At 48.4% G+C, this 26,411-nt stretch overlaps 1 protein-coding gene and 1 long non-coding RNA gene across 2 annotated transcripts in view; both read right to left on the bottom strand.

The window, feature by feature from the left end:
- LOC105836801 overlaps window positions 1-26,411 on the bottom strand; it is a 96,886-nt gene that overhangs the window by 16,499 nt on the left and 53,976 nt on the right. The gene's annotated exons all lie outside the window — the stretch shown is intronic.
- The window catches only part of LOC118647140, a 65,434-nt gene continuing 40,985 nt past the window's right edge, over window positions 1,963-26,411 (bottom strand). The window contains exon 2 of the long non-coding RNA XR_004964455.1: window positions 1,963-25,672. This is a non-coding gene — a long non-coding RNA (uncharacterized LOC118647140). The remainder of the gene's footprint in view (window positions 25,673-26,411) is intronic.

Here is a 26,411-nt window from a genome sequence, read left to right as displayed (position 1 = left end):
GCTGCGCGAGTAAAAATGAGAATGATAACAATAGAAGGTAAACCGATCGGTAGTTTCGAACGTCAGGCTGTTTCCCTCGAATTTTGTAAGTAAATTTCCCGGGGAATTTTTTTCCAGGAGCTTTATTTAAAATTCCCCGTTGAGATCAAAGATCTTTTTAATAAAGATTTGAGATAAATTTATTTTTTGTTATACATTTTAATATTCCATAAGCATATAGTTGCAGAGAAAAGCCACTTAGGGTTTTTAACATTAAATTTAAAAAGTCTAAAAAGAAACAATATAAACTGAAACGATATATAATTAACTCGAAAGTATAAAATTCGAAAGGTGATTATAAACACCGAGATCTACGTCTTTCATTGTCGTTAATTTTCTCATAAAAACTCGCGAGTCAGAGAAAATGATAAAAAAATTGTCGGAAAAAGAATTCAAGTTAATAAAAATAGAGCTTCCTAGAAATGTTTCTGTGTACCGATAAATTCTATGATTTTTAAGGATAAAAATAATTTCCAAGAAAACTGCAAGGTTTTTCCCGATGGTAAACACCCTAAATAAACATAATCAACGAAAATATTCAGAGCGTATCAATTCAGACCAGACGGGCAAGCCAGCGGACGATTTACCTGAACGAATGCACGTGTGGTTTAAGCTTAATACACAATGAAGAGCTCAGGGCAGTGGGAGAACAGTTCGATATGTTGAACAAGAAAAACACACAAAGCGTTCCTCATTCAGCATATTGAACCGTTCTTCGTTTCCCCCGCTCCCCGTGTACCTTATTCCGTTCATTGTGTACCTTTGCTCGCGGATACTTAGGGAGTGTAAGCCGTTCCACTCGCGTTTCGTTCGAGCTTCGTTTCGTCCGTATCCGTTGGCTTTACGTGAGCGCGGGCGCGAGAACGAAAAAATAATATCGCGTCATCTCGCGTGTGTCGCCCGCCGACACCTCGCCGCGTCGCCGTCGGTCACGATGAAGTTATTGCGATTCGCGTTTACCATGGGCCATTACGTGCGCGAGGGTCCCGGATTACAGCGAAGGGGAGGCGGCAGCCAGCTCGGCATGTAGCTGGGGCGTAGCCGGGGCTCGCGCGATAAGACTCGGCAAAGCCTCGAACACGACGTGTTCGTCGTCAGGAAGTTTCGCGAACTGCTTAGGGACACGAATTCCCGGGTCGCGCGTACGGGAGTGATGTTAACGAGCCGCCGACGACGACGACGACGACGACGACGACGATGACGGCGACGGCGACGCGACGCCGCGCTAAGTAGTCGACTCGGTTGGCTCTCGCCGGGACACACAGATAATAAAACGACCTCGTTGAAAGCGGGAGTCGCTCAACGCGCGTCTCACCATTGCAATCGCGGGAGTTTCGCCATTTTGTATTTTTCGACGCGGTACGCGAATTTGTTTAGGTAAATCGCGACGCGGACGAAAGCGCATAAAATATTATACCGTGGACAAAATATCTCGCGCTTAATGTGGCGCGCAGGATCAAAGGAAATCCTTTATGCGTGCCACATTAACGCCGGAAATATTCAAGAAGGGGTACGCCGCAATTTAATATTACCGATAAAGTAATTATCATTTTCGTTCGTGTGACAGATATTAATCGAGGATGCCGAGCGCACAAAGGGATAATTGTCCGTTTCGCGGAAAAGGGAAGAGCAAAACGATCATTATTTTATATCGTTTATAGAGTCACGGATCGGTCGCGATAATAAAAGGTTCATTACGAGCGCCGAGGCAAAGCAGCAGGTCGATCTATCATGGAGGATACATGGCGTTTGTATAAACCACGCAACGACGCGAAATTAAATGTTCGACAGGCTCGAAAAGATATATATATATATTGCCGATAATATATTGATTCGTAGAACGCAATTAAATATTATGTAATTTTATAAGTATTTGATAACAACACTACAAATGTATTATTCGTTTCAAAGCGTCCCGTCTTGTTTTTTTTTTTGTGTCCATTGAAATTCTACGTTAAACCAATTTTTAAACATAGGATATTCAATAAAATAAATAATAAATATAATACATTTGTAACAGCGCTGTCAAATACTTATAAAATTTCAAAATAAACCAAAGCTATTGCTTTGTTTTTTTTTACTAAACTCACCATTGCAATCGCGGGTCCAATATTTTGGAAATGGCAATTTTAAGAATCAAAATTTTTTCGTACAAGTTTTCAGATATGGAAAACGCTGCTTATCACATTTAAATACATTGCTGATTATCGTGACTTTTAATTAGTGAGCCAGGTCCGAATTTCCGAGTTATTCCACGTTTAATTATGTTAAAAGCGTAAAATGAAGTCGCGACGGGAAATATCCAAGCTTGGCATTCGCGGATATAAAGAGCCGGAGAGACGGACGGACAACAGGTGGATAGCGATTTCCGCAAGGTTGACAAGACCATCGACGCGGCTGGCAGGCGCGAAACATAACGGGAGGACGTCAGGGCGGAAGGAGGCAGAAGGGGGCGGTAATGGAGGAAGGGAGAACCGTAGTCGTCACCATCTGCGAGGGTAAAATTCCGACTATCCTGCAGAATCTCGTCCCTCTTCTTTCCTTCTCTCTCTCTCTCTCTTTCTCTCTTTCCTCTCCCCATTCGTTCGCGCGAGGGGATGAACGTTCAATCGATTTTCGCGTCACGATAAACGGGGTATCGTTCCGACGGCGGGCGCATAAATCCCCGACGAGAGCCGGGGCGCCGCGACGCCGGGCGTCGCGCGCGAGAGAGCGGATACGTCGCGGCGGAAATGCTGGACCGCGAGGAGAGAGAGAGAGAGCGCATGTATGTATGACCTGATGCCTCTCGTGCGCGCGCGTGGCATGAATTATTTAAAGCGCCTGATGCAAGTACCTGATGCGGCCCGTCGACGCTTATTCATGACCGCCCCCGCGTTCGATAAATTCCAATCGCCCCGCGTCGTCGGCCATAATCGCGACGAGTCTAACGAATTGCAAATTAGTCTTACGGTTCAATTAAGCGATTCAATTCTGATTCCGGCCGCGAGAATCGGGAAGTCCTCTTCCGTCATTAATACAGCGACTTTTAAACTTTTAACGTGTATATTAGCGACGTTCGTTTCCGTCGCGCATAGAAAGATAGAAATAAGAATTTACAAAACACGGATGTTTATTTTGCAAAATTTCGCGTTCGCTCGTGCTTCGACTTTGTCATCGAATACCGTGCGGTGAGAAAAAAAGAAAGAGACAGAGGACGAGAGAGAGAGACCTCAATCTCAGCCGAGAGGATAGCTGACGCGTCGTAAAATCCGTGAAGCATCTTTTCCGACACTTTTCCGACACGCCCGCCGGTCGGTATTTGGTAAACAATGTGACTATTTCGCGCGAGCCATCGTAATACCGTTGTAGCCCGATACCCCCGGGCGGCGGCACCCCGTGTAAAGCATCAGGGGCGGTATACATTGAGTACTACCGCTACACAGCGCTATCACCACGCGGCCGTCGTCGCCGTCTTATGCATGAGACTTTTATGCATAAGACATGACTCAAACCGAGCGAGAGAGAGGGAGGGGAAGGGGGGATCTCTCCGCGCCGACTCTCCCCGGGGTCGCTTCCGGTATGCGCAGTAAAACATTGACGGAGATCGTGCCCGGGGTCGGAATTGCTCACTGAGATTCGGTGGCAAGCGACGCGTGAAAGGGGACGCCCGAGAAGGACCGGAAGAGAAGGAAACGCGAACAAAGAGGAGAGTAGAGGTGGATGGGGGGGAGGAAAGCGAGAAAGAAGGAGCGGCGTCGTCGTCCGACAACGGGAGACGGTAAGTCGTGACTTATGAAGTCTCACGTGGTGGAATATAGGTATACAAGATAATCCGCAATTATAAATAAATAAAAAAACACTAGAGAGAGTAAATTATTTTAATCCTTTAGCTACTATAGTAACTTTTATATATTTCAGTATTTTTCCTCTCGTTTTGTGTGTGTGTGTGTGTATGTGTGTGTGTAGAAAATAAAAAAATACAATAATAATCCACTGATATAAAAAATTCTTTTTCTTTTCGCTTTTTTCAGCCGAGATGCAGCCAAAGGATTAATTCATGCTTAAATCACGAGGATCCTCGCGGAGAAATATCGCTCGTATCGAAAACAACAACCGTCTGCTGCCTCTTCCTCAATTTGTTCCGCCGACCGTGTTCGTCACCTCGGAAGCTGTCGAAATAAATTTTCACGGTCCTCCCCGCGCCACCGCGCCCGCACTCTACGTACGTTAACGGAGAGTGTCGTCCATGAAATCTTAACGCGAGTCGTGGCGGCTGGCTTAGAGCTTTCAGGGTAAAAATAACGCGGTCGATAATAGCCGGCTGCGGCGAAATCGCGTGCCACCGAGGCGAAAGTTAACATTATTTTTAACGGCAAATCGTCGAGCGAATTTACTCGCGACGTGCACTCAGTGCTCGCCGGCTGCTATATGCGCGAGTCCTCCCCTCGCCCTCTCCCCGCGGTATAAAAGTCACTTTCTGTCGTTATACTTAGTTCCCGTTGGCACACGTGTACACGTTATGAAATGTTAATCACGTACGTTTGCTTTTTATTGGTCTGTAAGACGAGGTAATCGCCGAGGGCTGTATACACAAGAAATATCGACGAGAAGAAATCGATATGCAATGTAATCCCGTTTTGAGAAATTATGTTAGTTCTGCGGTATGCAATTGAGACGAAGGCGGAGAAAGAAAGAAAAACAAACAAACAAAGCGAAATTCCCATTCGGGAAAAACGCGCTTGTCTTGCAAGGATATTTAAATATTTCACAAGCACGTGGAATAATAATTAACGATGAATAGAGCCGTACGTTGATCTCCGCGTATTAGCATATATATGTAGGGGTAAAGGGAGTGCTGCATTAAAATTAAAATTCTTCGGGAGTTTCGAAGAAAATCGCGAGGAGTAGCGACACGTTTCGCGCAACCTTACACCAGCCGTAATTGCAAGGTAAAATTAAGATAAGTTTCAGGAGAAATTCGACACGAGAGGGGCGGCGGCACCGGCGATCTTTTCCGAGGCGCACATCTGCGCCGTGAACATGGGGTGGTTGGAAAACATGGCGGCGTGTAAGGGTGAAGAGCAAGAAGGCCTCCTCCGTGGGGGCCGGGGAGCGTCGCGAGCGCGAGAGAGGCAGCCCCTCGATATTAAAACGCTGGGGGGAAAAAAAAAAAGAAGAGTCGAGGGAAATGCCTCTCTGCCGGGCAAAGTTTTCCCTTTAACCACCCCTGTCGTCGAGCGTCGCGATACGATACGATGCGCGCCGACCGACGAGACGCCGGGGTTGTCGTTGACGATATTAAATTTCCGGCGACGATGCTACCAGTTTACCGGACAAAACCGGAAAGGTATCGATCCTACGCAGCGCGTACGCACACGGTGACCGATATCGGTTAGCGAAAAATGTCATTAGGGTCCGGTGACGACTTTCTGCCGCTTTTGCGAGAACGCGTGGTGTCGCAACGTAATAACATTATAAATCAATAAATTCTATATTAAATTGCGTAAGATGTGTGTATTTGATTAAAAAATTCCTCTTATTTTAATCTGTTTTTTTTTCCTTTCTTTCAGACGAAAAATTATTTGGAGATGCAAAATTATAATTTATAACAAATGGAAATAGTCTATTCTTAATCCCACACACATAAATGAACAATTGGCAAATATTATCGAAATCGTCGAAAAAGAAAATCGAGATATCGGACATGCATTTGCGTCGCAAAATTTGCATTTAACTGAATTACGATATAATGAATCACTAGTAATAATTCACTTATAAAGATGTGGCGGCACGGAATAAAAATAGTTGTGCCCGGTTTTTTTATTCGTCCGGGGGAAAAATGTCCGGTTACGCACACGTGGGCGACAACTGCTGTCCGACACATTCGTTAGGGGGGGGAGCGGGACATCGCGGGTGCAAGTTTTGCTGCAAAAGGGCAGGCGAAATCCCCGATAATTCGATGAGGCTCCAGGTCGAGTGTCTCACGTGATTCCGTAACTCGACGGTTGTCGTGTCGACGTTCGATAACCAGTCGAGAACACCCTTGGGGGAAGAGAATCGCGGATGTAGGGAGAGGGGCGTCCTGGTCGATGCTAGCAGTACTCCCTCTCGCGTGCCCTCCGGTGGAAGCGAACGCGAGTGGCAGAGAGCAAAAAAAAAAAAAGAGAGAAAATTTGTTTCGTTCTTGGCATATTCCCCGAGGAACGTGAGCGTTATACAACATGTGTAAAAAATGATGCTTATTAGCCAGACAAAAAAAAAGGGGAGAAACAAGGTAGGCTCGTGTGCAGAAAGTAAAATTTGTTTACCAGTATTGCTCCGTGAATTGTATCGAATAATAAAACCAGGAAATTATTATTAAAGATTTACACTAAAAAAAAAAAAAAAACGAAAGCAAAGAGCAAGAAGCATACACGGGGATTTGTTCACTAGAGTGAAAAAGCACGGAAGGTGAAGGACCAGTAGAGAACGATGTAACAGCCGTGGCCGCCCTTCGTGTCAGATCGTGTGGTTGACCTTTTCCTATTTAATCTCCTGACTCTTCGCATAACCCTCTATCCCTCTCTCGGTTTTCCTTTCTCTCTCTCTCTCTCTCTTTCTCCGGTACGGAGCACCCTCGGTCGCACGGAAGTCGGGGGGGCCTCGCGTGAAAAATCGATCCCGGAAGAACCGGGGCGGCGGATTAGCCGAAGGGGAGAGAAGGACCGGCTCGGCAAGAGGGCAGCGTCTAACAGAAAACGGCGAAAGGGCCGGGGAAGACAAATTGCGGTTCGCGAGGAAAGCGGATTATATGTGCCGGGCGATTTGTATTCGCGGACCGTTTCCAATCGATTTGCGGCCGAACGAGATACAGGACGCGGGGGAGGGGGAAGGGGGAAGCCCGAGGGGGAGGATGATCCGTCCCTTTTTAGCGGGCTGTGATTGTACGCCGCGCGCGTCTTCATCTCCGCGCCTCTTTAACGCGCGCAACTGTTAATCTCGCGGCGATTAAACCGCGATTTGAAATTCCGCCGACGACGCGGACGGCGGACAGCGAGATAGGGGTTTCTCGCTTGCGTTCGTTTGCATTCGCATTCATCTCGAGACGAATTAATTTGCTCGGAGCCCCTTTAAGTTCCGTCCTTGCGGAGCGCGAATCTCTGGTCGAGCGTTTTTTAAGCGCATGTCCTCCCCCCCCCCCCCTCCGATGTATCGAGAGTTAAGGGCTCTTCTCTCAAAAAAATCGATACGACTTTTCCTATCGATTTTGCCTTTTCGCCTTGATGGCCGGCGGCGACCTTTTCACCGTTTTCGCATCCGCTGCTCTCGTTCCTCCGATGACGAACGCTTTTGTACGCGCGCGGCAACAATCGACCGTCAGAATTCAGAGCCCACCCACCACTCTCCGAGTGCTCGCCGATATTTTCCGTTGCGTAACGATGAGCGTGCACACTGCAGCCTTGACAAAGGCCACCGCCGATCGTCCGCGGTCGGACGAACATCTGTCGTACGCGCGGCACGAATGGCCAGTCGATTCATCGGTTCGGCTGTTATCAAGGTCGAAAGGCATCTCGGCGTTAAATTACTCGCGCGGCATGCGCTCCCGTTATCGCGCGCGCGCGCGCGCCGCATCAATTAACGTCAGGAGCACAATGCCGCGGCGAACGATAGAAAGCTTCGACTGATTAGCGTTAAACCTCTAATGCGCATTGAAAGGCGGAACGATTACCGCGTCAAATATTTACCCGCCATTTTATATGTATTTAATATATGCGCGCGAGGAAACGACGTGCACGATAATTGAAACGCACGGCGGAAACAATCATTACACGATATTACCACTTCTGCTGCAAATCGAATAATCAACAGCGCGCGACGCACATGTCAATACGAGTGCACCTTTATAAAACACCTTCGGCGCGTGGGTGTGTTTTCGCGTCTCTTGTCTCGCGTGTTCTTTCCTTCTTTTTTGGTATCGCATGACCGATAAATCCCACTTTGAGGAGAATTTCTCGGGAAAGTTCTCGTCGGTGTTATCACGAAAAATTCGTTCCCCGGCATTCGCGGAACGCACGAAACGGTGCAAACGTGAAATTTTTGCGCGAATAACCACTAAGGCAAGGGCGGCGGCGGCGGTGGTGGTGGCTGAAACGCGCCGAAACCCGAGGCCGCCCTTACGAGTCCCTTGACATTTTGCCAAGCACCCCCATTGAATCACCATATAAACGACTCCGGGGCCCGCCAGGCTCCAACCCCTGATCCGCCCTAACCCCAAATATACGTTTCATTTTAGTCCCGTAATCATGGGCGTAGAATTTCACCGCCGTTTGTACGGCTCTTCTTCCCCGAGAAAGAGAGAGAGAGAGAGAGAGAGAGAGAGAGAGAGAGAGAGAGAGAGAACGAGCGATTCAAACCTCGGCCGCCGAAAAGTCGCAATTACATCATAAATCCTCGCCGTGGGCTAGCGAACACGTGATAGGCTCCCGTCAATTGATGTTCGTAGAGACGGGTAGGCCTGTAATTTTTACGTTTAACTACAATACTTCGTATTCCAAGTAGACTCTGCTTGCAAATTATAGCCTACTGTGCGTATACTCTCGTTTCGAACCCCTCGATTGACGTCTCTGCTCTGGGTAAGCATCGACTCCGAACGTATGTATATCACATAATTATCTTATGTTTCATGTGGTTATCTTATATTTCAATTCTCTTCGTGATATTAAATAATACGCGTCCATATGCGTCTGATAAGAGAAACCTGGAACTTGAATAAAAAAAAAAAATAATAAATCGGGGAAACCAGGGTGGAGTCGGAATGTCGACGCCAATGCGATACGATCTCTTTTGCTATCCCCCGTTGCTCCCGGGAGTGTCTGTGTCCGGGATTTCACGTCGACGCCGTTCGTTCGTTCGTTCGTTCGTTCGTTCGTTCGTAAGGTGCTTTGGAATTTCCATATTAATTCGTTAGATCGTGAAACGTGACGCGAATCCGCGATTTAATAACGTTTTGCTCGCTGGCACTGGTGGGATCGTAGCGACGACCCCCACGGTCGCTACCGGCAAGGGTGAGGGATGAGAGCGGGAAGAGTGGATGAAAAGGGGGAAGCGACTAAAGGGCTATTTAGACGGAACGACTTCCAAGCGTCATAGAGTCCTGTTTGCACTATTTGATTTCTGACCTGATGATATTTTTTTGAAGGATAGACCAAAAATACATTTACCCGAGGAATATGTGGCGGGATTCACAAAGAGAATTAATAAAAAGCGAGCTCTGTGAAAAAAGAAAACAACCAGAGGTTTTTTCAAAAATTGATTTTTCCATTAGAATTTAGTATCTGTCATTTACACGAATTATCGGGGAAGCCCCAAAAAAGAAAAAAGATTCGCGCTAATTGGGATGATCGCCGGCAGGATAATCATTGCAATTGCCAGTCAAACGCGGCATCGTGTCGCGCACCATGGTATCCCACCACCTCCCCCGTCCCCCGGCAACAACCACCGGTAGTACCGCACTCTGCCCGCCGCTCGTTGCCAAATAAATTCCCCGGGGTAAATAGTAAAATGAAATCTGCACCGCCACTCGGTCGCCGTGAAAACACGGTCCCTCATTAATTCCGACCGCCGCTATAAAACCCCGGAACAGCGGAACACGCCGAGCGAGCCATCCCTCCCAGCCGTCTCTCTCTCTCTCTCTCTCTCTCTCTCTCTCAGCCCCCCGCAGTCACTACACCCCTCCTCCTCGCCGCCGATTCCACCCTTCTCGCTTACCCGCCATCCTACGTGTTTCGGGCTTGGAGCCGTGTGCTAAACTCACCCCGTACCTCGCTTCCGCCACCCTCCCTTTGTCCCGTCACACAGAAAGAGAAAGAGAGAGGAAGAGAGAGAGAGAGAGAGAGAGAGAGAGAGAGAGAGAGAGAGAGAGAGAGAAAGAGAGAATCAACCATCCCTTCCCGCCGCTCTGTACATGAGCCCCGCGCACACACCGCCCTCCGGCCGCGTATAAAAGCCGCGTATTCAATTACCCGGCATCGACCGGTCGAATAACGAATGCGCACGCCATGGAAAATATTCCCCGTCGTCTGTGCCTTTGCACGCGCGTACGAGCCGCGAACGTGAGCGTGAACGCGAACGTGAACGTGCGCGAGAATACACGCCGGGCGTTTAACCCTTTAATACGCGGCGGCCGAACAGTTAAGGATACGGATGCCCATGGGAGAAGGGACAGTCCGGACACCCCGGTCGATTTCTATACGTTGACCGAGTCTTTTTAAGCATTCGTATACATTATTTTTCGACGGCAATAAATTATGGATGCCCCGCCTTTCTATTTTTGGCGTCGAAGATATCGATTCTCTTCGATAACAAGAATTTCTTCGTTCACTCGCGTATTTGTTTAGGATTCACGAAAGCAATTATTTGAAAAAGAATTTATTTCTCACTTTTCAGACCAAAGAGTCTCGCAATTATTTAATACTATTACTATCTTCATTAATTGTACTTAAACTTTGTTGGGTATCGCGAGCTTTTTCAGGGAACTGTCTCGCTGCCAGTCTCGATGCCCCCCCCGTTCAAGGCCCCAAAATGACGCTGAAATATCCCTTCTGCAAATTTTCAAGACGATATTACTTATCGAAAAAGAAGCCCTTCAGAAACGGAAAAGCTCTGACTATTTAATCAAGCTTAGTCATACGCACGTCTTTCGAAATAGAAAATTCTCGGGGCAATATTGGTTATCGATGAAAAGGAGAAAGCTTCTGGAAATAGAAAATTTATCTAAACAAACTTAGCCATGCATTCCGGAGATAGATACGTGGGCGACGCTCACCCTCGAGTTCCTCGCCGTCGTTTGTCCGCGAGTTTCTGCGCGTACGAAAAATTTCGAGAGAGAAAAATAGGCAACCTTCAAAGTCGACAATTTCTGCGAGTTAACGGAGTAACGTTCGCTTAGTGTCTGCTCCTTTTCGCGAGCGGTCGTGCAGTGGGAACTCTCTGGCCGACCCAATGGCGGCTCAATGGCGCGCGAAGAAAATAAGCTTCGGATTAGGGGGCGATTTGCGTCGGGGCGCGCTAATTGCCGACGCCCGACAGCGGCGACGGTTCTCGAGCACCCTTCTATCGACTCCGTCTCTCCCTTCCCTCCCTATCGCCCTCCTGGCGAGGCAGGAGAGGAGGCCTCACGTGTTTCCGCGCTCGTGACTTGGGGGGAGAGTGATTCACGGGTGCGTGTGCGCGCACCCCTGGTCGACGCGGCGGCACCGAGAGCATGTACAACGGGGGTGAGAAAATCGCTAAAAGGGTTGGTCCCTATAACGCTCGCTGCGGTACGCGGCGTCCCGAGGGACCGCGCCGTGTACCTGTTGGAGCCCTCGACGAGCTCCACGGTGCTGCGCTGATATATATATCCGATATCCCCCCCCCCCCCGAGACACGTCCCCGTGAATCAAACACCCTCGGCGTCGCGAAGGGCAGAGAGGAACGGCAACGGAATGTTAATTCTCGATCGCGAGATGAAGTATACGTAACTGAAGGTTTTATATGCGAGTTACTTTTGTACTTTGATTAACAAAGGAGCAAAATTTGCACGGGAGAAATGTTGGGTAATCGCGGAAACATATCGCTCCGGATTCCAAGCGGCAGCTCCAATGACCGTTCGGAGAAGAGAGGACGAGAAAGTGAGAGATCGAGGCGTAAATTCTCTTCCCCTTCGATGTCGCGGGAGACTCGCGTTTACGGGGCCGCCGCCGCGCTCCTCGATTACCGCGGGATTACCGGGGAAATGGGAATAAACGCTCGAGAGCATTAACAGGGCGATAAAGTTTTATGCGCGGCGCGGCTTTATCGGCCTCGTAATTAACGCCGGCGAAGTCGGAAGGCGGTCGGCCAAGAGAGCAAGGGAAGACAGGTGGGCAGGCATACCTCGCGCCGCGTCGACGCGGCGCGGGAGCCCGGGGGCACCCTTTCCATCCTTGAACACGATAATAACACGCCGCGAAAATAATTGCAGATCGCCTAACGACGCCGTGATTGCCGCAACCGGTCGAGACGCGCGCGCGCGCGAAACAATGTATACCCACGCGGCGTCTAATAGCTCGCAATCTTCTTCTACCCGCCTCGTGCGTTTGTCCGCCGCTAAATTCACCGCCGCGGACCCCACTTGCCCTTTACGGCCAGGTTTATCGGCGAGAAAAACCGTCACGTTGACAAATTGCGGCTCGCCACCCACCCCTCCTCCCTTCCTTCTTGAGAGAAAATCGCGCTGAAAATGTGCGACAAAAAAAAAAAGGAAAACTCCGCGTGAAAATTCCTCAGAGCCGTTAATTAACGGCGGTGAACGATGTTTCAGAAAGCTCCGGAGTTTCTCGAGATGCGAGCCAGTTTCCCAAAATTGATAGAATAGAATAGAATAGATGATTAAAGAAGAAGCTGACCGATGGAATTGAGGAGGAAATTACAGATCGCGGGGAAGGTCTGGCTTTTGCCGCGGATCCCTTTTTCCACCGCGTTCGTTCGACCGCGAGCGCAACCGGTCGCCGGTTAACCGAGCGCAAGAGAGACGAGCGAACGGGAAGCAAAACAATACGCCGATACACTGCGGCGACGACGCCGCGTACATAGTTGATTTGAGGATCGGCCGTTTTTCCGATTTTCCTGCCGCGGGCGCGGCGGCGTGGCGCGGCGTTTTGATTTCAATCACATTCGGCTTGCAAACACAGATCGGCTTTCTCTTTCCTCTTTCGCTCTCTCTCCCTCTCTCCCTCCCTCTCTTTCTCACTCTCTCTCTCTCTCGCTCTCTCTCTGCATCCGGACGGGACAAAAAGCCGCGGTCGGCGCCGTGGTGGAGTAGTCGGAAAGGAAAACTGATGGAAAGAGCGACGAGGGGAACGCGGACGGGACCGGGGGCGGAGGGAAAGGGAGGGGGGAGACCGAGTTTAATTTTTCGCGTTCTCGCTCCTCCGTTTCCGCGCGAATTTTCATTCCATTTCGCGCGACCATCCGGACCGTTATTTCATTCCGCCGCGCTCTCTTTGCGGCGGGAATAGTTGGGGGGCTACCTTACAACGACGGAGCGCCGGCAACTTCCTTTTCCTCCTCTCTTCTCCTTCCTCGCCGCGCGGCTTCTCGTTTGCAATTTCTTTTTATTTTCTCTCGCCACCACCGCGGATAAAGTGCGCGCCTTCTAAGCCCCGCGCGGTTTTTCCACGACATTAACGCGACGATAATTATGCTGGCTTTTTAACGGCGTGATTCAATATATCTCGCGACGAAACTCATTTCGCGAGGGAAGAAAAACAGGGAAGGTGAGAGACGCGGAGAGAAAGAGGGGTGGGGGGGGGGAATGTCATGGGCACGGCGCCTCTCTCGATAAGCGATTGATCAAGCGCTCGGCTTCAAAGAACACGCCCGTAACGATCCGCGCGCAAAATTCGTTCATTATCGCTCGCACTTGACACAAGTGGTCGCGTGGCAATAATAGGCCCGAGTTCGATATGGCCCTCTCGTACGTATATTACAAAAGAATCCATCTCCCGCAATATCCCATCGAAAACGATACGTTCGACTCTCTCTCTCTCTCTCTCTCTCTCTCTCTCATCTCCGCGCAACCGAGTGGAACCCGGCAATTTTCAGCAACACGTGGCAAACTGCATGAAGTCTGTCCATTTCAATGGAAGTTTCGCCATCTCACCCCACCGACGCTCCATCCCTCGTATAATTATCGATTGCGCCTGCACACACTGTAAACACTTTCGGCCAACGCTGACGCTGTACGCGCGCGGATAGTGTACGTTTCCGCGCGAGTCGCTTTCCCCGAAATCGCTCCGCGATGATATTCCACATGTTGCATTCTCTTTTTTCTCCCCCCCCTCCCTCTCCTTCCTCTTGTTTTAACGCAGCTGTCGCCCGTATGCGAGAGCGGCGTAACGCGGCGACCGGTTAATGTGCGAGAGCATTATTACTCGGTCCGTCTCTCCCCGCGGGGCGCACGCGGGTGTGCTCTCTCACAGAGCCACACACGCGGATCGAAGCAAGGGGCCAAATGCGCGATGCATGAGCAAGCTGATTGTGACCATCCCCGGCGAATGGTTCTCGTTCCTCTGCCCTCGAGGGCTTCCGCCGTCGGGTTTCCGTGTGTGCGTGCGTGCGTGCAACACCACGTCCACGTGGGGGCGGACGAACAGGCGCGGCCGAGCCGTGTACGCGCGCGCGCGCGCGCGTGCGTGTGTGTGTGTGGGATAACCGCGACCGTATAGTCCAGAGGTTCTCCATTCATGCAATCCGTCCGCGAATCCCCCTCGAGGTTCGCGAGTGATCCGTGAGCCAAACAGATTTTGGATTTACGAGAAATTCCCATCGCGACGCTTTATTTCTGTCAAAATCTCGCGGAAGCGAAATACGGTTTATCTTTCCCTCAATCCCTCCCTCCGTCTCTCTCTCTCTCTCTCCCTCCCTCTCTCCCTCTCCCACTCTTTCTTTTTCTGGTCGAACACGATCGGGCAAGCCTCGAAATTCGCGCGATTTTATTTCGCGTTTCGGTGCGCGCGCGTATATATCCGTTGTATACGAAATTCATTTAGTTTAATTTGATTACCTACGAATAATTTCGGGCGGAAAAACCCGCGCGATAGGAATTTTACACTTTCGTGTATAAAAAGCGCTACTATTTCAGAAGGATAAATGGTTATTACGTGTACGCCCCGTTTTAATTTGAAACGTATGCGTGCTTTGTAAAGCAATATTTACACGCGCTCGCGGATCATCGTCTCTCCCTCCCTTCCTCTCTCTCCTCTGTCTCTCTTCGAGAGACCGGGCAGCATTCCGAACGGCTCTTGCACAATTGGAAAATCTGGCGTTACGTTACTCTCGACAGTTAAGAGCCGCTGCCGGTGCTGCTCACTCGGCTCACATCGCCGAGTGTCGATGATACGCGCAATGTGGTCGTGAGGTGACACGCGCGCGCGAATGCGCTTGCACGCGTGCACCGCATCGGACACGTATGCCCCGACGTTAACCGTGTACCCGAGGCCGGGATCTACACGTGTGTTTACACATCGGATCGGACCCCGATCGTTTTACACGGCCGGGGTTTAATCCCGGCACGGTAGAACGGTAGCCGGTCAATCCACTGTTAAACGCTGGGAACAACGGCATTTCGGAGCCCGCGAATGCGGGCTGACGATGCATCAAATCGTCCGTGCGTTCGTATACGTGTATGCGCACGTACGTGCATACATACATACGCGAATGACGTCCGTTTGGCTTTTTCCCCCCTTTTTTTTTGCGCGCGCGCGCGTCCGCGTGACTCGAGACAAAGACGAATCGATTGAGACTCCGGTCTTAGAAATCGAAACCGGTTATACAGTTCCAATGGCGCTGCCCGGTTCAGCTCTCATGGAGACGGATCATCCGGCGCTTCTGCGTGTCCGAAAGAGACATTTCTGCCTGGCGGAGATAATTCGATAATTACTCCCGGAAAAGCGACGATTGAAATACCATAAGTACCGCTTTTATCCGCTCGCTGTTTCACGAGTTACATAATCGATCAGTTGAGAGAGAGAGATATATGGCGAACGCGCGTTAATCGACGATGGCTCGTTTCGACGAGAGAGCCGAGACGGATCTTTTCGTTCCGCGAATTAAGGATAGCGGGATAATATCGGTGATTTCCCCTCCGTTGTGTGTAAATCCGCATCCGCTCGATTCGCCGAGGCGCGCGGCGTCACGCGACTCGCGAAACGAAACGAAACGGCGCGCCCGCCGCGGTGTCGTAATCATCGATCTCAGTCGACTCCGTCGCACGCCACCACATTTCCCTACGACGACGTATCGCGGCCGCGAACAAATCGAACGTGAGCGACGTTTCCGCTCCGTCTCATTATTAGAATGGCACTGCCGTGGCCACCCCTGCCCCTCCCACCGAGGTCGACGTGCTCGCGAAGGCGGCGCCAAAGCGTAGAGGCCAGTTTATGGACTATGGTACTATGTGCATTAACATATATTTTTCATCGCGGTCAAGAGGGAGAAAAAGAGAGAGAGAGAGAGAGAGAGAACCCACCCGCTTGTTTTACGTAATTATTATGCTCCGATCTCGTTCGCGACGCGTTCGTGCACCGCTTTCCGAGAAATCCCCTTCCGTCGACAGCTCTCGCATCGACGTTTCCGCCGGCACACATGACGCGAATAAAATCCACAAATAACCACTAACACCGAGAGGAAACTTTTTTGTTGCCAAAACGAAAGGGGAGATAGCTAAGAGGAAACAGTTACCGTTGCAAATCATTTGTTATTTTAAGAAACATATTGTCTGAGATACACAAATCACATTTGTTCGCTTAGAGTTCAATGGCTATAACAGCAAATCGAACGTAACAAATTATTTGTTTTCACAACAGAGTTGTTTGCTGTCTCACATCAGTAAATCATTTGCTACAGTAGCTTCTGGTCTTATTAATTTAACAAAAATATTTCTCTCAGTGAAGAAATGCGCCGATATATTTATATACTTATATGTAATTTCTATGCGAATAATCGATCTAATGCAAGAAGAGAGAGAGAGAGAGAGTGAAAGATACACAAAATCTAATAAGGTGCAAGGGATTTCAACAACAAAACATCGTACGATATTTTTTGCCATACGGTAAGAAGAATTCAGAGTTTCCAAGTTAGTACCGAGTGAGAAACGCTAAGTCGCAGACTCGCCGCCTGTTTGCTCGCCGATTCATCGCGAATTTATTTATAGACGCGTTAAATTTGCGTTCACCGGCAATCCTGAAAGAATGCATCCTGTCACGCGAGCCAATTAGTTGCGGCAGCGATCTCGCACAATGCGAGATCATTTAACGAAATTGGAAGTTACCGCGACGATATCCGGGGGAGAATGGAGTCCGCCCGCCTTCGGCATAATTTAATACGACGAAAGTACGTACGGCGAAAGGACTCTCTGCCCGGCTGCTCCGTCGCTGATGGTCCCTTTTCGACCGGAAAGGGAAGGATAATTTCTCTCCTCCACCCTGGAGTTTTCCCCTTTTTTTTCTACGACGCGAGCTTCGCCACGGAGAGGGAGTGTTCCCTGATAAAGCTGAGCGCGCTACCAGATAAAGGAGGCACGCGGTGAGAGGAGGAGGGGGGAGGGGGAAACGGCGGGAAACGACATTATTCCTTCTCCCCTGTGCTCGTTCTTTCTCCTTTTTTTTTTCTCTTTCTTTCTTTCTTTCTCGAAGCAAGTAACGTTTCTCGGAGCAGCGCCGCTGGTTCCGCCCTTTCCAGACCGCTCGAGCGAAAACCATTAGCAATTTTCTGTCGGACGAGGGAGCCGGGAACCGGTTGGTACCGGTTGACCGATTTCACACTTCTGTCACGGCGAAGTGCCGATTTTACGATCGCGTGCCTTCCTCGTTGCTCCGTCGATTGTCGTAAAGAACGTACTGCGCTGGAAAGTTCGCCGGAATACCAACACTGGACTAAGAAGTCGTCGAAGAATTTCGATGAACGTACATATGTGCACACGTGTCGTTCAAAAATTAATAAAAGTTAATTAGTACGTAAATTGGGAGGTACTTTATTAGTTATTTCCCAAGTAACACGGCTATTAACTTTGGAACGACCATTCCACGAGTCCAAAAGACAGAAAAAGGCATGTGAAAGTACTAAGGACAACTTGCCCTGTAAGTTCTTCGTGAGAAAGAGGATTCAACGAACAAACTGAAGGATCGACCATTCAAATTTCACCCGCAAAACATCGAGTGTGTGTGTGCGTGTGTGTGTGTGTGTGTGTATCCACGAGCCCAATACTAACTTCGACTAAAACAAATTCAATTTCGGGATCGATTAACGCCACCGCCTGCACCATCCGAGATTTCTCTCTCCGAGTCCTTGCACTCGGAGAACAAACCTTCGGCGAATTTTCCGAGGATCGACACCCTTCTCCTCCCCTTTTCCTCCCCCCCTCGCCGTCACGGGGGATGTAGTCCCGAGAACTTTCATTACGAAAGTTCACCCCGATTGAGTCGATGCGCGCGTCGCGAGTATGAGGGTGCTGGGGCGAATACGAGCGTGTCGACCTGTTTCATTTCCGTACGCGAGCGAGCCGGAAGCGAGTGGGATCGATACCCCTTTCCGATAGCGCAATTCTGGTCCGTCGTCGGTGCCGACGACACGCTTTCACCCTTCAAGTTACGAGCAGCTAAACGGTTCTCCTCTTTCTACCCCCCCCCCTCTTCCTCCTCCTCCTCCTCTTCTCGCCTACTTTATTCCGTGGCCCGATATCCGTTCCGCGCGAAAACGATCTTAATAAGTTTCGATTAAATAATTCCGTGACGGAGCTTAATACGTATAATTAAGAAAAGTCGATTCGATTCCGTTCATTTGCTATTTTCTCCGCTCTTACACTCTTATACTCTCCCATAATGGACTTTATATTATTACCTGTTAACTCTTATTTTGGTTTCCTCAGTCAGAGAGAATATAAAGTAACTATTCCAATTATAGTTGTCAATTAAAGTTAAAGTAATTTTCGTTAAATCGTGTAATTCTTTTCCTAAATATCGACTATAAAAGCTGAGAAAGTTTTATAGATATAGAGATATTTTATTATAATGTAAAAAATTAAAAAGTTTTCTCTTTCTGCAATTTTATTAATATATGTATATCTATAAAATATTTAATTTTGCAAATTAAACCTATAATTAGGACTCGATTCATAATTGAATCCCTTACGTCATAATTTTCCTTTTTTTAAAATAATATCCGTAATTTTACATTAAATTGATAAATTGCAATATCACGTCAGCCAGTGTTCCATTTCAAGCAATAGCGCATATTTATACATATGTATATTTTCCCTTGGATAAACTTGTTCCAGATTGTAAAAATTTTTCTCTTCTTCCTCTTTTTACTGAAAATAGCATAATACAGAGGTTACGAAACTAGTCTAAACTCAGCCAGATCTCCTTGCCAAACCTCTGGCTTTCCTTCCTTTTCATCCTATATCCCCTCCAGCAGGAGAACCCGGTGCGAGGATATGGGGTAGTTGGAGAGGATTGAGAGGGCAATATGTTCCCGAGAAGCCTCCAATTTCCTCCGCACAACCCCGCCATGACATCCGCATTTTGAAAACTACCGACAGATACTTCCTTCCTTCTCCTTTTTGAAGAATATTCCGATGCGCATCTCAAAGACATCGAGTACGAGAAAAAAGACGCGCGCGCATAAATTGATCCACAGCTGGAATATTTGGATATATGAGATCCAAATAAGATAAACCTTTTTTTTTTAAACGTTATCGCATTCTGTGAGCGTCGAAATATCAGAACTATTCATTTACGTAAAAATGGATGTGAAAGTTGAATAATTTGCGTTCGCGAGCGCTTAATATGAAATTATAAAAATGACACAGATAAACAGCTAGGTAAAAATTTCGCATTTTTTTAAATTTTGCACCTCATTGTCCCACGCCTAATTTAAAGGCAACCTCGAGCGAAAAAGGTCATTTTCCGACGTCAAAACGAATTTAAAGGGTGATTAGCAGCGACTAATGATCCGGAAAAGGCAAAGAGCAAGTTTTGCTCTCCCTCTCTCTTTCTCTCTCTCTCTCTCTCTTCCTCCCTCTCTCTCTCATGCACTACCTATCTCGAGTAATCAAATATTTAGGTGGTCCCCGTGATGTCACCGACGCTAATTAATATTAACGATCCGGTGTGTCGGTCGGGTCGCAAACACCGACCGATCTCTCCGAGTTCCCTTGACTCGAAGAGCTCCGCCGAGGACTCCACGACCGTAAAGCTGAAGATAGATTATTCCGTTCTGGGCGGAGTATATCTTTTTCCGGCGATTCGTGAATTTGTAAAGACAGAAAAGAGATAAGGCCCACCGTGGAAAGACGGGGCTAACCGATGCCGCGCTATAAATTTCGCGGGAATAAATTCGTACTCCCCGGAGACGGAATGCATCTTGAAATGTATTTATTTTGCACGGGCAACTGCACGCGAGCAACGAACCAGCTAAAGATTTATCACCGGGGATTTCTCGCGTGACTTAAATCGCAATAATCTTGTCGACACGTCTCTCTGCCGTGGGGATTTTTAATTAATTCAAATTTGAACGCCGCACGTCGCGGGGGGGAAAGATAAAAATACGTCGAGCGTTGCGAATAAATATTTCAAAAAAAAAAAACCCAAAATGAAAATGACTGTGTCGCGAGTTGATTAATTATCAAAGAACCGTCTGGAAATACGATGATAATGAGGTGTGCGCCGCGAGCGCGCAATAAATATGTAAAGCGTACCGCGGTCAGCGATATAGGAGAGCAGCGTTCGCCATGGCTGAAAGCTTGAACTCGAATTGACATCAATTTACGCGCATACAAAGATACACGCTCGCGACGACGAGCGACGAGGACGACGAGGACGTCGCGTCAGCGCTCGTGCTTATCTCGACACACATGTGGGCGGATGGATGCAGGCCACGGTGAAAGAAATATGGGGCCAAGCACTGCTCTTTCGATAACAAAAGTCGACTGGGGAACGAAGGCTCTCGAGCGCGTCTCTCCCTCTCTCTCTCTCTCTCTCTCTCTTTCTCTCTTTTTCTCTCTCGAGTACCGGGCAATCGATATCGTCGGGCGATTGTGTGTACACCTACGTGCCGTTTTAAACGCTCGCCGAGTGTATTTTGCCGTTACACGTCGTCGCCGCGACGAAGGCTGACGAGAGAGGAGGTCCGATATTTTCTCTCGAACGATCTCTCGAACAATTCGGCCGAACTTTTGCGCCGCAACACGGCATCTCCCGATTATCGCGAGAGACGTTCGGCGTAACGACAGTCGCGTAATCTCCGAGCGGAAATCTTCTCGTCGGGAAATGTATCTCGTGTGAATTTCGTTCGCACGATAGCTCTCCGTTTCTCGCTCGCGTCTCGCCTACGTTCGCGTAGCTCTCGTTGCTCTCGTGCTAAAAAGAGCTCTCGTGCGCGCTCGCGAGTCATTTCGCGCTACCGGCTTGATAGGCAAGGTAAAGAAACCGTCGAGAGAGACCGCCCGCCGACCCACCTATCACCCCCGACGCTACTCTCTCGCGGGAAAATTCACTCCGGGCTTCCAAGTAACGCACGATAAACCTCCAGAGGGCGAAGATTAACGGCCGCGGGAACTTCTCGCGTCAAGTACATATCAGCCTTAGGATGTTCGGAAACGACGGGAAAGCTCGACCAGCGACTCGCTGCTGCTGCTGCTCTCGTATCTGCTAAGTCTCTAATTTGTCACGTTGTCGTCCCGCTAGAAAGGAAATGTCGCGGATTCGAAGATTCCATTCTCCAAAGTGTATTCTTATTAATAAAAGCAACGAAGAGAAGCGCAGAGTAAAATGCGAGAAAAGCGTAGAAGCCGCGCGAGTTATTAATTGTTTTCTGTGAGAATGTCACTTGTTCTTACACGGAGAAAATTTTCTCCTAAAATTTACCCTCCAAATTTGCGGGATAATGTGTGACCCCGAGGAATTTTACTATACTTTTTAGTAAAATTTACTACACTTTTAGTAAAATTTACTAAAATTTTACTAAAATTTTACTAAAAAGTATAATAAAAGTCCTCGAGGCCACATAATTATTAGATTTTGAGGTAAATTTTAAGATAAAATTCTCTCCGTGTAGAGGTTTTATTTAAAGATTCGTTAGAGCTTCTAATTAGATATGAATACTCAAAGATCAATAAGAAAACAGAGCAGTAATCTAGCATAAACAATTGTTTCAAATATTCAACGGCATCGCACCTGCGACCACCGCCAAGTGGTCCGCACGATTCTTTTACGGCAAGAATAAGAAAGAAGGGCGGGATGGACATAATTACGCCGAGAGGGCTCTAATACTCTCTAATAATGTCTGATCCGTTGGCGAGGGAGGGAGCGAGGGGCAAAAGAACGCGAGGAAAGGAGCACGGTCCGGAGGGGCCTCGTTCTGCGAGATTAATCCGGAGACGAGGCAGATCGGGAAGAATTTCAACTTCTGTTCCCGACTCCCTCGCACCCTCGCATTATCCTACACCTCGAGGACCCTTCTCCCCCCTTTCCCTTCGCCCCCTCTGTTTCTGAAAGACATTTTTAATAAAGAATCCCGCCTGAGACCTCGACTTATCCGTCCCTTCAGCCGGAGAGGTAGATACCTACAACACCCCCACCCCCCCTCCTCTCTCTTACTCGTATTCTTTCTCTCCTCTGTACGTCGCCGTTGGCACCCTCGCTGTTTATTCGTTTCCTCAGCCACTCTTTTCGCGAAAGACAGAGAGAGAGAAAGAGAGAGAGAAAGAGAGACCAGCTGCTCTTCCAACGGAGAAACGACGCGGATCGAGATTTAAAAGCCGCATTTTCTGCAGAAGAAAAGCAGGCCCGGCCGCTTAAAGCGAGCAAGAAGAAAAACGCGCCGCTCGCGATCCTTTTCAAGCTTCCACCGTCCTCCCTTTCGTGGGGAGAAGGAAGGGGGGCTCGGGAGAGATTCCGCTCGCGTCTCCTCCCGCGTCGACGCGACGGACGCGGGGGAGGACGGATCGCGAGGTCTTAATCACTCGTCGTCGCCGCGCGCACCCGGGAAACACATTTTATCCGCTAAACTCCGGCAGGAAATCCCGGCATTTATCCCGCATCTGGCAAATTCAAGCGTCGCACTTCCGCTCGCGCCCATTATCCCCGGAGATCCTCGGTGTACGGCTTTACGTATAATCCTTTTTTTTCTCTCTCCTCCTCCGGCGCGTCAGGGGCTTCAAAGTGACACTTCGTATCTGATATTTTCGGTAACGTTATCCATTATTATTGAGACAGGATAGGAGGCCGGTGATTCGTACCTTCGAAAGAAGGTACAGGGTAAGCTTGCCCTGGGCGCTGACAGTGGAACGGCTCTAAGGGACCGATCCCTCGGGACGGGAACATCTGGTTCACGGACGGCTCCAGAACGAGTACGGGCTCTGGAGCTGGTGTTTACTGTCAGCGCGACCGGGCAGGAACCGTCGTTCCGCTTGGCGAACACGCTACGGTTTTCCAGGCGGAGGTGTTAGCCATCATGAGATGTGCCCAGAACCTATTAAAATCCGATAGGATGGGAAGGCGCATCCGAATTTGCTCGGACAGTCAGGCGGCGCTTAAGGCGCTTGAGGGTCCAAGAATTAACTCGCGACTAGTCTGGGATTGCAAGTGCGTACTGGATGAGTTGGCGAAGAATAATGATGTTGGCCTAGTATGGGTCCTCGGGCACTCGGGGATCAAGGGCAACGAAATGGCGGACCTGCTTGCTAAGGAGGCGACCGAAACAAGGCTGTTGGGACCTGAGCCGGCTGTTGGGATCTCCTTCTGTCTGGGCAGGGGGAGGATCAGGAGCTGGCTCCGGGACCAGCATCTTGAACACTGGAAGAATGAAACAGAGGGCAAATGCAGACAGGCTAGGGACCTGTTGGGGGAGTACCCCAGCAGGGACCTGGTCAGGAGCATAAGATCTCTAGGTAGGAGGGACGCCAGGCTCGCGACACAACTGCTCACGGGCCATGGCGACCTTAACTACCACCTGCATAAATTGGGTCACAGTGATACGCCTGACTGCAGGTTGCGTGGTGAAGAGGAGGAAACTAGCCTCCACATTCTTGGGGACTGCCCAGCATTGGTCGGACCAAGAATACGCCTGCTGGGGTCAGGTTTTCTGGAACCAAGCCAGGTGAGACAGCGGCCTGTGGGGAATCTACTCCGCTTCTGGAAAGAAGCGGGGCCCCGCTAGGGCAGCTGATAATGGGGAAGCACAATGGACCCGGTCTGAGTGCCAGAGTGGGCTTTGCAGGAGGACCGCCCCCGATAACATTATTATTATTATTATTCATTATTATTCCAACCACTTCCGCCAAGAATTCTCGCCAATTCTGATCGCGCAATTAATCTGTATTTCAAATATATCGCGTTCCAATTCCTTCTCCCCACGTATACGCCGAGCGTGTGTAGTACACGCCGGTTACTTCGCAATCAGAACAATCAACATTGTCCTCCGCCATGAGAAGTAGAGCAATAATGTCACTTGCGCGCGATCTACATAGACCATCCTTCTAACTATCAAACGCTATTGAGCGTTCCAGTTCAAAGCGTCACGATCCCTCCCGAGAAAGTCATCGATCGCGTTACCGTTCGCACCATAAAAAAAAAAAAAAGAAAACGCCGATAATTTGCCAACGTTAATCGCCCCGCCGGCGATACGTAGGAAAAAGAGCGTGGAAAACCGGCGAAAAACGGGCACGACGATTAAAAACGGAAAAAAAACGAAAAGGAGAGGGGGCCGAAGTTCAGGGCACCGATGACAATCGGGCCGATGATCGGCGAACCGGAAGCGACCCGGAGGCGAGAATAATCATGGTCGTTGCTCTCGGCTAGCAATCGGCGGCCTCGTTACTGGTTCCGAGTCGTTAATTAACCGCGATTACGGGGCGACGGTGCGTGCGAGAGAGCACCCTGTTCGACGACTACACCAATACCACGCCGCCCATCGCCGCCGCCGCCAGTAGCGCGAGATCGTCGCGCAAGCTTGCGAGCGCGACTGATCGCTCGACTGTGAAATCATTACGTCTGGATGTTTAACACGGACGAAGCCGCCAACATTAATCGGCTCGACTATCTTTGAGCCGCGTTTACTCGGAGAGCGCGCGATTAGAGTGTGCGTGCTGCGAACCGGTTTATAATTCGCGATACTGATCTTGTAACGCGGGATAATACGGGGAAATGTGCGTTAAAAGCAAGGGAGAATGTGCCTGTGATTTCCGTTCTTTTATGATTTTTCTGCGAGAAACCATGAAGATTCTATCTGTACATCAAAACTCGCTCTGGCGCACGCGGATCTCTAAGATAAATTTAGAAATGTGTTTGCTCGAAAACGTATGTGTAGAAAAAAATGTAGACCATTAAAAAATCCTCCGAGCTGCCTAGAAGTAATTATAGAAGTGACCGTTTCATTAATCGTACGTGACACGGCGTTAAATCGCGTATCGCTGCATCTTTTATTCATAAATATTTGCTCGTAAGTCGTAAACAACATGGAAAATATGTGACAATATGTTTTCTCATTGCCCCGCACGTTCACCCTTTTTTTAATATTGTAAAAAGCGCCGTGCCGTAGTGATCGTTTATGCAATTCAAAGCTTGAAAATGTCGCCTTCATAAAAATTCATATCGTCATTAAGCGCAAAAAGTTACTCGGTAGCCGTGATGACTGGCATAAATATTGAAAATTCATGATAAAGTTCACGTTTGCAGGGTATCATGAGCCGATCGACATTGTGCGCGTCCTGTTTTAATGCACATTTCGCAATTTACACATATGAGAATGAAAAAGTATCGCCGTTTGTACCGGGACGCGATATTTCGGGATTAACGAAGCATTTAAAAGCCGTGGAAAAATTTTCGGACACGCCACTTTATAATTTGACTTGTCGTTATCGCGTGGCCATCGCAATGGATGTTTTACACACATACGGCGTTAACCAATCGCATTGCTCTTTAACTATCTCCATGTTGAATAAAAAATGAAGAGTTTTCTATTACGGAGATATAGAAATCGAATTAAAGAAGAATGCCTTTGGCTACAGACACTCTGAGTGTTTACGGTATAAAGATTTATGACTTACAAAGTGTGACAATCATCTTCGTAAAATGTCTGCGATATTACGTACCTGCAACAAAAAGGAGAAACATCGATGAGCATAGGTGTTTATGATTTATCAATAAATTTTTTGTTGATAAAAAAATGACATATTACGATCCTTTTTTTTTAATAAAAAAAAAAAGGATCGTAATGTCACCTTTTTATCATTAATACTATATTTCTCGTGAATCATATATAAATTAAATTAGACCTGCGCATTAAATATCATGACCGCGATACGAAATAAAAATAAAATATCGCTATTTCATGGAATATAATAAATGTTAACGCGTTGTTTTTGTAGCGGATCTGAAATCGCTCACGCGTTAAGAATTCCCGATCCGAGAAATATCGCTCAATAGCCGGAAGTGCCGGTGTTGGTTTTATGCTAAAACAAACGCGACGGTGCACGCGCCACGTAGTCGGGCCGGGTCCGAATATAACTCTCGTGCACATCTGTCTTAACACGCGTGTTCCCTCCTTTCGTGATCGCGTGAGTTAACGCGTCTGTCAGCCACGCACTTTGCAGCTCGCAGGAGGCGAGAGCGTTAGGCATTACATAGTACGACACTCATTACTCGTTACGTGCTGCGCGTGTTTACGATTTACCTTCTACACAGAGCTCTCGAAATGCAGACATTATCAGTTTGCCGTTACATAAGTAAATGCATTTACACTATACATACAACATATGCATTTACACATAGATACAACATATATATATATATATATATATATATATATGCTTCTTTTTTTTTAACGTTTTC

Source organism: Monomorium pharaonis, chromosome 8, assembly GCF_013373865.1.
Source record: "Monomorium pharaonis isolate MP-MQ-018 chromosome 8, ASM1337386v2, whole genome shotgun sequence".
NCBI lineage: Eukaryota > Metazoa > Arthropoda > Insecta > Hymenoptera > Formicidae > Monomorium > Monomorium pharaonis.
Note: the sequence above shows the minus strand (reverse complement) of the source record. Positions and strands in the feature narration are given on the sequence as shown.